This window comes from Sitophilus oryzae, unplaced genomic scaffold (assembly GCF_002938485.1).
Source record: "Sitophilus oryzae breed Bouriz unplaced genomic scaffold, Soryzae_2.0 scaffold_1604_pilon_pilon, whole genome shotgun sequence".
NCBI classification, from domain to species: Eukaryota; Metazoa; Arthropoda; class Insecta; order Coleoptera; family Curculionidae; genus Sitophilus; species Sitophilus oryzae.
Window position 1 is genome coordinate 1,687,880 of NW_022146286.1, and position 17,029 is coordinate 1,704,908.

The following is a 17,029-nucleotide window of genomic DNA, read 5'->3' on the forward strand; positions in this document are numbered from 1 at the left end:
CGTTCAACGTTACCTGTTACCTACCTACATCATCATCGTTTGTCAAATACCTAGATCGTGGATATGTTAGGTTAAGGTCCGATATTCGGTTAATATCGACATTACCTGGTTAATCTCGAGAATACCACACAATAAAACAACCAAAAACAAAACCAAACCCAAACATTAACATGTTAATGTCGACATTAACCGGACATCGGACTTTAACAGTAACAGATATCTCTCTCAATGACAATGTAAACACTATTTGGCGCTATTCTTGAAACGGTCGCGACCCAAAGCTTTTGAAAATTTCGGAGCGGTTCGGCTTTTTTCGGAATTATATCGCCAAATATTGTTTATTCAAATTTATTATTATTTTCTTTTAATTTTATAAATAAAATACAGTGTGTTGCATACAAGAAACTTTATTTTATATAAGGACATGTATGATATACCTATGAAACATTGGAAAGCTACGTTATGCCACGATCCACGATGATTTTTGCAGTTCACAGTTCACAGCACAGCTTTTTAAGTTTTTAATGCCACTTTTTCACAATTATCACGGGTTGGAGTAAATAAAACTTGAATTAAACTCACAAGATAGCAATAATTACTTTGAAAATGGACGCTATAAACACTTTTCGGAATTTCTTCAATGAGAGCGGTTTAGATTTTGAAAAACTTTATAACTTTTGAAGATTCTGACTTTGACAAGAGACAATTATTTCTGTTTTTTTTGCGGTTGTTCTTAGCAACCGCTATAGCAGCGCCAGATCGCGTACAACGGTCGCGACCCAAAATAATTTCGCGACCTAAAATTTTTACGGGCTTTCCAATTAGTTTAGCATTAGAATAGAAAGGGTGTCTCCATTTTCACGACAGGTCATTTTACTTATGAAAGTATCTTGAAAGTATGAAAACTTTACATGTCATTTTGTTATTATGTACTTATGAAACGTTCAATAAATTATTCCTTTCCGAAAACCTTACTTTGCGCATCAAAAAATTAACGTATTTCCAATATAACCACAAGTGTTATGCCAATGACTAAAGAATACAAGGACCAACAACACCCGACACCAAATTGTTACATTTGTTACCATGGCTCCAAACAGTGCCGTGCAACATTTTTTCCTAACTTTTAGCTGCTTAAAGAGATTGGTTCGTCTGAAAGACACACTAGAAAATTCACTCCAAATATATTTTATTATTTCATCATAATATATGGAACTATAATTCGCCTTTCTTTATTTTTTAAAAATTCTAATAACTCAAATAATGCAATGTAAGTAAATCTGTAGGCACGGTCCTGTTCTTCGTTGTGGATAAAGCAAGAATATTAATTTTTAGTGATCAAGAAGGCGTACTATAATTGCTATATTTCTAATATATCTGGTAATTATACCTTACTACCGCTTTCCCGTTCAAAATGTTCTAATAAAGTTGCGATGAGTTTTTTGCGGCTATACGGCTATTAAGCTATCTTGACACTTCACACCATAAAATAATTCTTCACACTAAAAGAGGTTCTAAGTAAAAAGGTCTGCTAGTAAAAATCTTTGAGCTTAAAGTTCGCAACACAATTCATTTAAATAAAAAACCCGTAATGCAAAACTAAAGTGTCAAAACGAATAACAATGTCAGGAAATAAATAAATACATGTGGCAACTTGACATTTTTTACAGCAAGAGCTACCACCTGAATCCCCAGCGGGAAATTTAAATTCCAATTAGTCAGTCCGGCGACGAATATGTTGCCATGGTTGGCAACAATGAATTTAAAAATCGCGCCCTCTATTACGTAACTAAAATTTAATTGATATCGGATATATGTATTAACTTATTCAACATATTTCTTATGTTTCATGTTTTTAATGGGATCAATTTTAATAGAAAAACAGTAGTAATTGAATATTAAATTTATATTATTTTACCATAATACCTAAAATTATGATTTACCTTTCTTTATTTTTTAGATTACGAATCAATGACTAAAGAATTCAAGGACAAATAACACCCGAGAGCAAATTGTTACCATGGCACCAAACAGTGCCGTGGCCATATTTTTTTCTTAACTTAGCTAGGTGAAGGGATATTTATATTTTTGATAAATGTTTTCACTACGCCTATGGTGTAGGCGATGGCATCATACTAATTAATTACGAAAAAAACGTATTAAAATGTTAACAAAAGGTACAAAAGTACACACATCAAGTACATATAATATCAGAAAAATAATTATCCAATTCGATAAGAAAATTTAAGAAAACGCTAAAAAGGTGGAGCGGACTGTTTATTTACCTATGAAACGTAACTCCTGGCTCTTTCTTGTTACTGCTGCTTTTACATTTGAAAGCTGAACAACTAATCAGCATTGTAATAAAGTTTATACAAAGTTCACTACACACAAACTATTAAAAATTGATAAAATTGTTGCTGGTGGCCAGCTGATGACTCATTGTTTGCCACCAAAAGAAAAGACGTCTAAGGTCACAGATTCTGCTGCAGCCCGTATATGGGCGTTACATGTCCTTATATTCTTTAGTCATTGTTACGAATAGTATAAAATACTATAAATGGCGTATTTTTGACATTAAATTAAACATATTTTTAACGGTTAAATAAAAAATGTGTTTAGATTTTCATGTAGTATCCAAAATTCATAAAATATACAGGGTCAGTCTTACAAAAGTGCAAATAGTCTCAGGGCTGGTAGATCTCAATAAAAAAAACATATATTTTTTTAAAAAGTCCAAAATAACCGAGTTATTTTACTTTGAAAATTAAAAAATATAATTTTGTTTAAATTTTGAGTGACGTGCTGTTTTAAGTAAAAATTACAATTTTTTTTCGAAAAATACCGTTAAATACCAAGTTTTAAAAAAACTGTTATCATCGCAATAAAACCTCATAGACGTTCTAGGTCCAAATATACTACCTATAAAAATAAATAATTTGAAACAAAATGAAAGTTGTAGCTACTTCCTGTTCAACCAAAGTACCAGAAAGTGAAAATATTTTAAAAATTGAAATCAATATGTCCTTAGCCGAAAAAATTAGATTTATTTTTTAAGATTTGTAGCCCAAAAAAACTTTTAAAGAACTGGTTATGTGAAAAAATTTGTATACAGGGTGGGCCATTGAAAACTTATAATGGCTATAATTCTTAAACCAAAAAAGATATCAAAAAAATAAAAAATACCGTTTCTATAATATCAAGGGGGAATACATATGACGTATTTTTTGAACCACCCCGACCTCCCTTAGACGGCACCCCTACTCACTTGAAAATCTTAAATGGCAACACCCCATTTATGGCGCCTTTTTGGAAAGCCCATTAAAAATGCTAAACGATGATCATAAAGTTTTTAGTGTGAAATTGAAAAACTACCCCTTACACGAAAAATTAGGTAGACATTAATGAAAAAAGTGATTTTGGCACCCAGCTAAATTAGTCAAATGAGGTATTTTTTAAACCACCCCGACCCACCCCTAGGTGCCACCCCCTCACTTCTAATCTCATCAATGCCATTTTGAAACCCTTGCCATCTTGAAGCTAAAAATAAAAAACGTAGATAATAAAAAAGGCAACACAAAGATGTTTTACTAATCGTTCAGCCTAATTTTGCGATAACGGAAATTCTTCCTTATCAACTATTTTTTTACTTTCAACAAACAGGAATCTTAAAACGTTTTCTTAAAAAATCTTTGCGTCTTCTATCGATTTTCATTCGTTTGCAAATTTGGTGTTATTTTAAACCTTTATTTGATTCGCTTATTTGAAAGAAAAATGGTTTATACTGTGGAAGAAAGAATTCAAATAGTTTTTCTTTATGGTGCTGAAGATATGTGCTATTTGGAAATGGTTATGTTACGTTTATGTTAGAGATTTGATTCTAAAGTTTCAAGAAACTGGATCGGTCAAAAATAAAAAAGGACAGGGTCCAGGATACTGAATGAAGAAATGCAGATGGAAGTTATTGGTCAGGTATCGGTCAATCCAGAAGCATCAACACGCCAGTTGGCATCAATCACAGGTATACCTCGAACATCTGTCAGAAGAGTATTGAAAATGCACTCCTATTTGTTGAAGCTAAAAAATAGATGATAAGGAAGAATTTGCGTTATCGTAAAATTAGGCTGAACGATTAGTAAAACATCTTTGTATTGCCTTTTTTATTATCTACATTTTTTATTTTTAGCTTCAAAATGGCAATGGTTTCAAAATGGCATTGATGAGATTTGAAGTGAGGGGATGACACCTAGGGGTGGGTCGAGGTGGTTTGAAAAATACCTCATTTACCTCATTTAGCTGGGTCCCAATTTGTAACTTATACTGAAACATCACTTTTTTCATTAATGTCCACCTAATTTTTCGTGTAAGCGCGTAAGGGGTATTTTTTCAATTTCACCCTAAAAACTTTATGATCATCGTTCGTCATCACGTTTAGCATTTTTCATGGGCTTTCCAAAAAGACGCCACAAGTGGAGAGTTGGTATTTAAGATTTTCAAGTGAGTAGGGGTGCCGCCTAAGGGGTAGGTCAGGGTGGTTCAAAAAATACGTCATATGTATTCCTCCTCGATATTATAGAAACGGTATTTTTTATTTTTTGATATCTCTATTGAATTTGTAAAAATTCAATTACCTCGGCCATTGTGTTTTCAAAAGGCCAATATCGATTCTGAAATTCAACACAGGATTAGCAGCGCCTCAAGACCGTTCTGAAAATTAAAAAACAGGGTTTTCTTCAACCATGACTTGAGCACAAAAACGAAACTTGCAGTGTACCGAGCAATAATAATCCCCACTATGTTGTATGGGAGCGAAACCTGGGTGCCGTACCGCCGACACATGAACGCATTAAACGAGTTGCAAGAGACACCTTAGACAAATCTTAAGAATCAAATGGTTCCATCATTTCTCAAACGTATCGGTCCTTGAAAAAGCTAACTGCGAGGGTATTGGAGTCATGGTTACAAAATCCCGCTTAAGACGGGCTGGTCACGTATGCAGAATGCAAGAAAACCGTATACGAAAATCTCTGTTTTACGGTGAACTTGTAGACGGTAAGAGCCGGGTGGACAACTCAAAAGGTACAAGGATATTTTCCACGATAACTTAAAGGGGATTAACATGCAGAGTGAGTGGGAAGAAGCAACTCACAATAGAACTCAATGGAGAAGAATTGTAAACTCAGTTAACAGCGACAACCAAAAAGTTATGAGGCAACAAAGCAATGAGATTTTTGAATGTCCGGAGTGCGGTAGACAGATAACATCACTTATCGGGCTTTTCAGTCACAGAAAAGCTCATGAAAGAAAACGCCTTGCGTGACCATCTTCTGATGCGTGTCAAATACTCGTCAGCGAGTAATGACAGTGTGTGTGTGTGTGTGTGTGTGACTACCCCATTTATTGCTTGCATCACTCTGTAGATTTTAGTTTCATGTAAGAATATTTTATTTCATACTTTATGACGTAAATACCATAAAATCGAAAAAAAAAACGGCGTCAAAGAATGAAAATCGCCTGAGATTGTAGAGATTGACCTCGCCAAAATTATTATCGTCATTTCCAAGCCGTCTTTGACGTCGTTTTTTTTTCGATCATTCGGTATCTATTAAATTTATCTTGCAGAAGGAAGTAGAAAGACACCTATATTAAAATACGCACAACAAAATCTTGGATTAAGCTACTATGTAATTTGGTGTAGTCACTTTATATGGTTTAGTGTTGGTTTCACCGCTATAGAAATGGTGTGCCAGGCTAGCTTAATCATACTATCAAATCCATTGATACAGGTAATATAACGTGCGTTGCATCGTCCACCTGAAAATAGGAAATGCCATGAAAATTTTAAAAATGATGAATAAGTTTTTCCCATTTCATTTTAAAGAAAAATTTATTTAAAACTTAAAAAAAACAGTAACCTAAAAGTAAATTGTTCATTTTGAATAATTTACATAAATTCGTTTTTGTGTTTTGAGAGATTACAGTTGAGGGTTGGAACCTTTGGTGTTAAACAGCGAAATAAGACATTAATTCATCACAATACAATTTAATTTTTGCCGCCTCTGTATTTTTTCGAAATTGACCAATAACAACAATATTCGCAATTCGCGTGTATATGAACCTACCTTAAAATCTACTTTTCATTGAAGTTAATTCTTTCTTTTGTAGATAATTTTACTTAAAGACAATATGCAAAGTAATCGACATCTAAATTTGAAATCAAATATAAAATGGAGAGCATTAATATGGAATGAAGAGTATCAAAACAATGTCTCCAGAGACATGAAAATGTTTTACATTTCCCAATTGAATATATTGGAGTAATTATACGTTAATTATTTTTTTATTATAATATGTTTCCTATAAAACAAGAATCCCTCGTTTTACGCGTAGGTTACGTTCCTAAAAAACACCAAGTTGATAGAAACAGCGTATATTTAAACAAACTTTTAACATAATCTAAACAGAGTGAGTCATATCTGTGTAAATATTTTTAGGGGTGGTTTATATTTCGATCCCAGGAACACGTCTATAAGTTATTTTTGTTGTACTTTTAGTAGGTTGATCCCACTTCTGATGTCACAATGTAGTACGTATTTTCCAAATAAAATACTGGATTTCGTTCATAGCTTCTTTATTCCGTTCTCAATCGTCCGTTCTTAACTAACTATATAGAGCGTAGTGTTTCTCAAAAACTTTTATGCTCGCTACATAATATCTAGGGTCTTTCTATAAGTCATCAGTATCAGAAATGCAAACACGTACAAGCAAAACTGCATATAAATACGACCTTACAGATCTATTGTGTCTCCCTTTCTTGAGTTATAACTTATCATACAGTCTCAGAGCTTTGACAAAACCAAGCACCTGAGACACACCTGTTTTACAAGGTTAGTTCTCCATCTCCGATTTCAGTCGTACCTAAGTTTATGGTACGAATGGTTGTCGTCTGGATGAGGTAGTGATGAGGTGTTCTGGTGTTTCCCCATTTTTCCCACAGAACTTGCATTCGCCGTTGTTTCTTAGTTTCCATCTACTGAGGTGTTCATTGAGGAGACAGTGTCCTGTTAAAAGCCCTTTTTAAATCAAGGAAAATCTTTGATTTTTCTCGATCGTAAGTTTTCAGAAATTTCTTCGAGTGTCTTAGACCGTTGGAGGATTCCCATTTACCGATGGAGTCTTCCAGGTTCCTGAGTTCCATTTTAAGTTGGTTTCCACTTGGAAAGCAAAACAGTGGACTGTACGCTCCTTTTCTAAATCGTTTGCTTTTTCATTGCCTTCTATCACTTGGTGAGAGGGCACCCAGGGTAGAAGGACTTTATTTTCTTTGCCTAATTTGTTGAGCACCCAGAGTATGAGGTTTCTTATATTTATTTTCGTTGTTTAATAAGTTTAACTTCTCTGGGCATTCTTTGACCAACTTCGATGGTTACTAAGTTGATTAATTTTTTTTACGTGATTATCGGATAAGACGGCTATTTCTTGTTTCCGATAGTTCCTATCTAATATAAGTTGTACGCATCTTTCGATAGCGTAGATTTGTGCTCGAAGGATGCTAGAGTAGGTGCCCATTAGTTCTGAGTATTTAGTTTTCGACCCAAGTATTCCTATTCCGGTTCCTGCTTTGGTTTTGGAAGCATTAGTATACCACGTTATGGTATTAGTAAGGACTTAAAATTTAAGCTCTAACTGTTAAACTTTCAGGAAAATGCTAAACTAAATTAAGTTTAGAACTTTAATGGCTGAAACTTTTGTTTTTTACTCGTATGTATATATCTTGACACAAAAAAGTCTGTTTTATTAAATGTTAATTTATTTAAATAATTTTTAGATATGTCAAAGAGTTTAACCATTGCCCGTATGTGAAAAGCATTGGGGCTCTGTGCATGTACATGGGTTTTGCATTTATTCCCTTGGTAATGGTATGTACCCTAGCGTTTGAAAGTGTGAGTACTATCGAAAAAACAGTTATTTATAGTTAGTTCCTTCTATTCCTCCTGCCTGCTACTCTATCATGATATAATTAAAGGAAGATAAGATATTGATTTTGACATTATGAAACGCATTTACTGACTCCCCATATTATTTTGTCTTGCGCAGCAGTACTGGCCTCGTCTGCGCGAGGCCTATGACCTATTATTGTCTTCATTTGGGCCATCCAATGCGTAACGGTTTGGTGATCTTCCTCTGTACAGGGTGTATACAGAGCGGTCCGAACTGTATTCCGAAAACTTTGGCAGCATATTCTGCAGATAAATATGTAAAAAAGTTCATATAAACATATGTCCTAAAATACTTAGTTTCGGAGATACAGGGTGTAGAAGTTTCATTTTTATTTCAATTTTAAAATGTGTATCTTAATCTTCCCTATAACTTTTATATTTAACATATTTTTGTAAGCCTCGAAACAAATGAGATAATGGACTTCTCTATCGTTGACATTTCTAAGATAAACAATTATTTTTATCCAACCAAATTTTAGATTGAAGGATACATCATAGCTGCTCTATTAATCTTTACTATAATAAGTGATGCGTTAATTCTGTACAATGCTGGGCAAGTTCTGGAAGACGAGGTATATTTTAGAGAGCAAAATAAATGAAAATGTTATATATACAGGGTGGCCCATTAGTGCGAGGAAGTTCAATATCTTTGTTGTCGAAGATAAAAAGGTTTATACAGATTTTGCATGGTTTATATCCCAAAAATATTTTGTTGTATACAGGGTGCAACAAAAAAAGTTATTATAAAGTTTTAAGTTTTTTTAAATTGTTTTTTAAGCACTATGAGTGTTGCCATTTTACTATGCGGTATTACACTATGTCGTGTTGCCATACATGTAATATATAATATAATGCCGCGAATATCTGTAAAATCGTTAAAAATGTATGACCACTATACATATCTACCCATCACTATCTGGTATTTACAAAAAAAAATACTTTTTTATTCTGCATCTAAAATAAAAATAATATACCGGATGTTGCTTTTAAAAAATTGAGATATAGTATTTTAAGTATTGCAATGTTGGCGAAATCATAAAACTTACCCTATATAAGATAATGTAAATTTTCCCTAGCGGGTTTATATATTCTGTTATCCTTGGTGTTTAGGAAAATATAGCTAAGTATTAATAAAGTTAAATTCACTCTTGTTTCTAACCACTTTTCCTAGATACATAGTGTTTTTAACAAACGTTTTAGTAAATAACAAATAGAATGGCAACACCGCATAGTGCTTCAAATAAAAATAATGTACTATATGCAGAATTTTATGCTGAATCCAATTGTATACAGAAAAATTGGGGATGCAATTAAAAAAAAAAATAAAACTTTGTCATAACTTTCTTTTGTGACACCCTGTATTCAACAAAATATTTTCAGGATATGCCCCGTTATAAAACCAGGCAACATCTCTGTATACAACTTTTTTTCATATCTTCGACAACAACGATAGTGGACTTCCTCGCGCTAATGGGTCACCATGTATACCAATTTTTTACTTATAGATTTCTTATATCCACGAGAGTTTGTTAAACATGTCGTGTTATGCTTGGAACAAGAAAAATCTTAAAACGTATGCATTATTCTTGACTCAAACGTATAAACCTGCATGCGTAGTAGTAGGTTTTAATTCTGTGATTCGCAGGGAAACTGGATTACAGGTGAGTAGTATCGTTGATTGAAGAAATAAGATAAAGAAATAAGAAAATACGCCACCTTATGTGCGATTTTGTGGCACAAAATCTGTCCGAGGTGTAGCTGGCGATACCGTCGCTGCTAGTCAACCTGTCAGAGATTTAGTTTAGCTTTGCGCCGCTGCGCGCTGATAGTCGTTTACAGCGCAGCAGATAAAGAATACTGTACGGTACTTTTGCCTTCAGTCGACAGAGTGGGTGGTTGCTGGAGACAGTGTTGCCAGGACTACGGATTAATCCGTAGATTTACGGACTTACGCTCATCATATTTTTAATCAAAACCTAATTCTTACGTATATTTATGAATAGGGGAATACACTTTTAACAGCATACTAATCAAAAATGTTATGAACGTCATGTCGTCTTCAAAATCATTTATTGTTATTAATTAAATATAGTTGCGGCAACTTTTTGATTGAAATTAGGTTTTGATTAAAAACATGATGAGCGTATAATAATCCTGCAACCGGATCTTAGCCTGGGTTTACATGCATCCGTAATGCGTCGTCCGTTGTCGATTTTATTCAATTTTATTGGTTTATTTGAAAAATGACAGATCATACTGAAATATGATTGGAGTGACGCATGACGGAACGACGGACGACGCATTACGGATGCATATAAACTCACCTTTAGTAAAGACTATTAGCACGGCATATAAATCACACGGCATGCCGACTCGCTTTGGCGGGAACGCTACGCGCATATCCTCGCGCACGCCGCCATTTGCGTTTCCATCAACAGAAAGTAACCAGTGTCGTAGTTTTTTCAGCGACAACACACAGTTACGGCAGATTCGGTCAGTAGCGTGAGACTTAATTTATTTTGATTTTTTCTTGAGTGATATATTTGGGTTTTCTAGTTTTATTTTCGTTTCTTATGTATTATAATTGCTAAAAGGTGCCCGGTGGCGTAGAGGTACAGGCTCTTGTCTACCAATCTCAAGGTAGTGGGTTCGAATCCCACACCCTGCATTTCATCAGTCGTCAATTTTTATTAAAATAAAAATAGTTTGGGTACCTAGGTCGACTCAGCCTTAAATAAGTACTTGGGATTCACAATCCTGAGGTAACGCGAAATTTCGAGAAATAATAGGCGGTTGAAGCGTAGTGCCTTAACCGTGTTTCCTTGCACATTACCTTCCTTTGTATACCGAACGGCTCTAGTATGGCAAGCTGTACCTTGCTACTCCCAAGGCGTCAAACGCTATATACGGGAGCTATTATTATTATAATGTAATATAATTTGTTTTAGTAGTTTTATTTTTGTTGTTCAATAAAAGTTTCTTTCTGTTTCCTAGAGATCCTATTAGGTATGTATATATGTGATTAATTATTTTAACATATTTTAGTTGTGAAAAAAAAAGTAGTATACATATTAGGACATTCAGCTAAATAAGAAGATCTAATTAAAAATCTTAACAAACTTTAATATTAGTAAGATTTAATGTTAAATATTTAGTAAAATTTAATGTTGTATCTAGACATTAAAAATTAAATTTAAAAATCATTATACTATTAATTTAAATATAATTATAAAAGTAAATAAAATGAGTATATCTAAAATAAGTTAACAATACATTTTGAAGATATAAATAAGGCCCACAAAAGGTACAAGTTGCGTTCTGTTCATTTTGAATTTAAAATGTTTACCAATTCACTTTGTAACCGTATAAAATACAATGGGGTACCTACTTTGTTTCCTTCCATGTAAAAAATAGAAGTTTCTCAAAAAAATTGTGGATTTATTAATTTGTGAAATTTGAATATTAATAAAATTTACTACGCCCATTGATGGGCATAATTTGTACGTAGCCTCTTTATATTGTTCAATAAACATTTTATTGGTATTTCTTTAATTCTTGTTTGTAACTCCTGGCATGTTTTTGTTAGTTGCATGTTTTTTAATTTTAATTATCTATTCTCTACAGTGAAATATTTAACTGATTTTTTCATTTTTACTTGTCGAGAAGTATGCGCGGTTAAGGATTCATTTGTTTGGACAAGAGTATTGTGTAAATAAAATTCAGTTTCAGTCAACTACAGTATTTTTTTAATACGACCCTGTCGTATTTTCTGAGAAATTTTTTGATACGTTTTAATCCGGTCCTGACTAAGAAACGATAATGGCTCCGTCAAGGTCAAATTTTATAGAAATTTTAAACAAAGGAATCTGAGCAGAGTTGGCGTGCCGATTGTTTTATGTGCCGTGCTATTAGTTTATAAATATTTTTTTTTAATTTACTAAAATCTAGTTCTGTTTTTCAGTTTACACTTATGATTTTGAAAATTTTACTTTTTAGTATATCAAAGGTCTGTACGTGCTAATGATGTTTATATACCAAACTAGTCGCTGAAATTAAATGCAATAAAATAATATCATGATCATCATGAGTTACGGTACAACTTAAAAGGTGTAGTGAGAACTAATTTGGTATAATGATTCCTAGTTAGAAGTTTTTTATTAGGAAATATAACACATAATTCGAAACCCACAAATATCAAATAATATAATTCTTTTATGCAACTTAAACTTACTATTCGATTATGTACACTAATAATGCTAAAAATATTTAATATTTGATTTAATAATTAAAAAATTAATACAATACTGTGGTCCTTTTATTTCCGAATATATAATTTTCCAAGTTATTTTCAAAAACAAATTGCTTCCCTCGGCAGCTGTCATTCTTATGGGTAAATCGGCCCTGATTCTATCGTATAGTAAGGGGCAAATCTCCAAAAATTTAGAAGCTGGAAGCTGAGAAGGTAGGAGTAAGCTGTTCAGTCCAGTGAGGGCACTGCCAGATTTCGGGTCTGCTGGGACATAGACGGGTGTCCTCGGATTTTAATTCTAAAAGAATAATGATTCTTGGGGAGAATCTAATGGATAGGAATCTAACGCGGAACAGTTTGGCGGATTTGTAGTCCCTGTATTCATTATGCGCTTGCTATACCCTTGCCGCCCCTCCTTATAATAAAACGGTCCAATGACCTCCCACTTCTGATTTCAGGATATTGGTTGTATTTTCAAAATAAAACACAGGATTTCCTTCATATCAGCTATATTTTATCGTATTTTTAAATAGCTAAGCTCCTATATACAAATATAAATATAAACTGTTAATTAAGAAAGTCTGTACATATTTTAATCAATGTAGAGTACAAACCAACTAAGAAAATGCCACGAACGTCACAGAACCACAAATTACCTATAACAGATGCGAAAGAACACCGAATTACGCATTCAGGTTTCTGTGACCTTCAGAAAGAGTTCATAGACAATCCGCATCAATGTATAGTTTGGGTGAAAATAATCTGCACCAATATATAATCGAGGCATATAATCTCACAGTAATTTAATAGATTGCTCGTCATATTATATCAGTTCGTAGGAGATTAGGAAAAAATAGTTATTTACAGTACAAGTGTGTTTATGAACATGATTACAACAACGAGTGTGAACGATTAGAACGACGAGTTCGTAGACTGAGTCGTTCTAATCACACGAGTGATGTAATCATGTTTAAACGCACGTGTCATGTACAACGTTTTATCTACAACCGAAAAATAAGAAAATGCTGTTTTAATTTTCGTTTATTAGTCGCCCACCTTTAGACCTTTAACTATGACATTTGTCACATTTTTTTAATTATATTTTTTTTTTTTTTTCTGAAAAGTCAGTTTGCCCGGTCAAGTAAACGCGAGCACTTTTTGCCCAGAAAAATAATTTTAAAAATTAGAATTGTTTTGGAGAAGTGTAAAAAATGTGTTATTAATATTTATAATAATTAGTAGTAGGAATTTGTATCAAAAATTAATATATTTAGATATTCGTAGTTGTTTTTCATTATTATAAAAACTAGTTGTGTTATAGATTCATAACACCACTAGTTGTGTTATGTGTCTCATAACGTAATTGAAATATCAAAAAAATAGTGATGTAAAAACGTTATAACTAAACGGTTGTAGATAAAAGATATTTATAGTATAAAAAATTAATTTATTTAACAAAATTTAATTAAAGATGTGACAAAATAGTTACTTTTCTATTGGTTCTATCGGACTTTTTTCGACTATATAAATCTTTATTTGTAAACTTTAATGCATAAAATATTTTCAATCTAATAAATCATTTAATGATGTAAATAAGAGGAAATTTCTCACATGGGTGGTCAAATTCTATAGTTTTCATTATATCAAACAGCCTCTGAATGTTTTCTTCAGTGCAAAACTCATCAAAATTTAATATAAATAATTTTTCCAGCCTGTAAATAAAATGAACAAATTTTTCCACTTTCATGATCAAAGGCTTTTAAATGGGTAAATAATTTCGAGTTATCCAGAGATTCGGATTCTTTTGCAAATTTTAGACAAATATCACATTGATGTATTTGAAGACCCTTTTTAATGATGTAGTCAAACATAATTAAAGGCATTTTGAGTTGAAAACATTTCTCAGAGGCTGTTTGATATAATGAAAACTATAAAATTTGACCACCCATGTGAGAAATTTCCTCTTATTTACATCATTAAATGATTTATTAGATTGAAAATATTTGATGTATTAAAGTTTACAAATAAAGATTTATATAGTCGAAAAAAGTCCGATAGAACCAATAGAAAGGTAACTATTTTGTCACATTTTTAATTAAATTTTGTTAAATAAATTAATTTTTTATACTATAAATATCTTTTTTTTTTCCTTATAAATAAACACATTTGTATACCATTTTAAATAAGATATACAAATTACCAAAACTTAGAAATAACACTTCAAAAGTTCAACAAAAATCCTACACGCGTTTTTAAAAAGGAACATATAACCACGCACTATGTCACTCCAGCAAGCGAATACGACACAGCATGGGTTTCCGGACTAAACGATTGGTGTATTTACACCACTCAATAGGTGTGTCGGGTTTGCCGAACGGTTTCCGATGCAGTCGCTTTCTTTCGCATCTGTTATAGGTAATTTGTGACAGAACAACAACAGGTATCGCCTTCTCTCTTAATTCTAATCAAGGACGCGTCAGTGCAAGCGAGACAAACGACGCCTAAGTGATGACGCTCGTGGCATGTTCTTATAACTTAGACTGGATTCTATAGTGTTAGAAAATTACAGAAATTAACCACAATAAAACATAACAATCGACACGCACACATCACTGATTAATATTAGCATCATCAGAAGCTGATTAAATCAGTTTTAATTATAAAAACAGTTGTAATTAATCTGCTGTTAACAGTTTAATATTTAATAAATTAACATTAAAAAGTGTTTTAGGGTATTATGGTTGATTGGTATAATTTTCGAAATAATTGAAGGAGTGGCTGCAATAACCAGGCATCTCCATTTTAATAAATTTGTGGGAAATCGAAAAAGAGCTGCTCGGTTCTTGCTGGAAATCCAGAGCAAGACAGGTACAACTAACGTCGCCATTTATGTACTGTTATATTGAGAGAACTGATTGTTGCAGGAAACGATCGGCCAATTTCTTTAAAGGGTAAATTCATTAAAAATCACATTTTCGAAAAAAAGTGGAGTTGCCTGGTTATTGCAGCCACCCCTTCCATTATTATAATAAATGCATATTCACGCTATTTTTAAAATATTTATAAGTAACTTAGAACCTAATAAGTTTAATTCCATAAATGGTACAAGATTACATCACAGACTTATTATCATAAAAATTGCACAGAAATCAAGATCAATAAATTATATAAACTTTTACTTTAAAATGATAATTTATAAAGTAAAACAAACCCAACTAAATAAGTTATAACTTTATATTTTATTCCGAGCCCTTATATTATTAACTACAATACTGCTATTTGCTGCATAAATAGTAAACTATAAAACATAGTTGAATTCATTCAGTCCTGAAAACTTCTTTAAATATCGTTCTATACAATGTTGATATTTACAATATTATATCAAAAATTATTACGAGATCTTAATTGTAATAAATCACATATACATATATCTATAATCACATCATTTTTAACGTGTTTTTATTGAAACAGTTATAAAGATAGATCAAGCTACTTTGTATTGTGTCTCATTTTTGTAATTAAATAAATAATAACCTTAGTATGTAAGGCATATAATTATTAACTAAAGTATATCGCCTCCTAACTTCATTCTGTGAAGCCGAGTCGGTGAAATGGGTATATAAATCATCTGAAGGAATTAGCATAAGTCGTTCAGTTACTCAAGCAGAAACATAGTGCGCAAGCGTGGATTTTGAATTATCGATTGGATAACTAGACCAGTAAGAGACTAGACACTAGCATCAGCTCAATCAGCTATTCATTCGTATGGTTTTCGTTTGCGCTGCGTTCGACAATGACCAATCTATTTTTGGTGTTGCACAGTACGCCAGTGCTTGCCTACCAGAAGAACTTATGTGGACCGGTTATCTAGTTGTCTCTGACTCGAGTACAATTTCAACACATTGCAGGTATAGGGGATAATCCATATAGTAGTTAATTTTCGTTTTAACACTTCAGTTTTGTATAACGAGTTTTTGGTTTAAATAGTGTTGTGATACTTTAAGCTTAAAAATGTTTACTAGCAGACCTTACAACCGAACACTGTTCTTTTTAGAACCTCTTTTAGTGCAAAGTGTACAGGATAGCTTAATAGCCGTAAAAAACTCATCGCAAATTTATTAGAATATTTTGAACGGGAAAGCGGTAGTAATAGCCCTTTATGCCCCTTAAATGCTGTTAAGAAGGTGAGTTTTGTTATGTAAATAATTTAAATTAATTAATTTATTTTTATTTCCTACAATATTTTAATTAAAAGAAAATATGTAAGAGTGGGCAACGCTGTGCCGGTCAAGCTTAATCACGTGACTAAAAGTTTATTTGATATGAACTATACAGACCGGACCACCCTAGTAGTAACATAGGCAGAACCGGACGAATTAGTGTATACCCGTCCGCCGGATAAAAAGCAGGCGAAAAAATGCGATAAAATAAAATTAGGTCGATATGTGATAAGAATGTTTCAGAATTTGTATTTATTCGTGTTTTAATAGCCAAAACGAATACGTAGATTCTCGCGACAGTTCTCGTGTAAAATTTATTTTTAAGTATATAATACAGTAATATATAAAATTCAAATTGTAAAATGGTATTTCCAAAATAGGTCTTATCGGGATATACAAACAATTTTTCCACAAACTTTTGTAAACAGGCCAATTCTATCTTTACCTACTATATCAAGAGTTATTAATAATTTTGAAACACATGGGTGCGTGTCCCCACAAAAACACAAAAAGCCTGATGTGTTGATTAATGAAGAACAGGAGTTAAAGCAAGTGTTCGT